General features: G+C 39.4%; 1 protein-coding gene across 2 annotated transcripts in view; it reads right to left on the bottom strand.

Annotated features, from left to right (window-relative positions):
* The window catches only part of Hikeshi (heat shock protein nuclear import factor hikeshi), a 27,603-nt gene that overhangs the window by 2,245 nt on the left and 24,001 nt on the right, over window positions 1-1,357 (bottom strand). The gene's annotated exons all lie outside the window — the stretch shown is intronic.

Here is a 1,357-nt window from a genome sequence, read left to right on the forward strand (position 1 = left end):
GAGGGAAGGAGGGAGGGAGGGAGGGCGGGAGGGAGGGAGGGAGGGAGGGAGGGACAGAGGGGGAAGATGGAGAGAGGGGGAGAAAGAGGGGGAAGGACAAAATGGAAAGGAAGAAAGGAAAGAGAAAGAGAGAGAAAGTAAGGAAGAAGGAAGGAAGGAAGGAAGGAAGGAAGGAAGGAAGGAAGGAAGGAAAAGGGGAAGGAACAGAAAGGAAGGAAAGGGGGCTGCTGGGGGAGAAAAGCTACTGGTCCCATTACTATAAAGGGAGCAGGATGGCCATAGTATTATTCCATTATTCCTAGTTGTTAATCTGTCTCTTTTCACTGATCCTAAAATGATCAAATCTAATATCCTGCCAGTGTCCATAGTAGAAATTAGAAGTAAGCTCATTAATTCTCAATGAAAATCAAATTATGTTAAAGGCAATGAACCTTAAAGTAAAGAAATTGAAGGAAGTGCTACTTTGGGCTCACTCAAAAACAACGTTCCATAGAGATGGCTCCGAAGGTAAGAGAAGGTGCCACGCAAGGCTGATGGCCTAGGTTCTATCACAGGAACCCAGAGTGGAAAAAAAGAACCAACTCACAAAAGTCGTCTTCTGACCTCCACAATCACCACAGCACACATGTGCCCACTAACACACGTGTAACATATACAATAATAACAACAACTTCAATAATAATAATAATAAATTTTTTAAAACAAATGATCTTCCCAGCATTACTTTCTCAAAAATACAAAATCAGCTCTGAAAGTTCCTGATACATCTTTTTCACAAAAGGAATCACCTTATTAGGGTTTTAAAATCTGCTCATTCAATGGGATGGAAGAAATACAATTCAAAGATCTACTATTAAGGTATCACTAATATCAGAATTAGTAAGGTCACAAACCAAAAGGTTACTATTAGAATCAAAGATCGCAGCAACCCTCCACACCAGCAAGAAAGATTTCTTTTTTCTTTTCTTTCCTTTTCTGACACAGATAGGTAGACAACAAGTAAAGAAAGGAAACCAAGTTGCCCCAAACTAAATGCAAGTTCAATGCTACTTTCAATAAAATTCAAATAAAAACTTTCACAAAATTTAACAAGGTGCTAATGTCTGGAACACAACAAGGTTATTAAAATTATTAGGAAGAATATCTAGGCCTATTCTGTCTGATGAGAAAAAGGAACGTGGACTATTAGACATTAAGACTTAACTGGCATTAGATCTCTGAATTCGAGGCCAGCCTGATCTAAGAGTGCGTTCCAGGACAGCCAAAGCTACTCACAGAGAAACCCTATCTCAAAAGAACGAACGAAAGAAAGAAAGAAAGAAAGAAAGAAAGAAAGAAAGAAAGAAAGGAGGGAGGG

Source organism: Grammomys surdaster, unplaced genomic scaffold (assembly GCF_004785775.1).
Source record: "Grammomys surdaster isolate TR1022 unplaced genomic scaffold, NIH_TR_1.0 242, whole genome shotgun sequence".
Classification (NCBI taxonomy): domain Eukaryota; kingdom Metazoa; phylum Chordata; class Mammalia; order Rodentia; family Muridae; genus Grammomys; species Grammomys surdaster.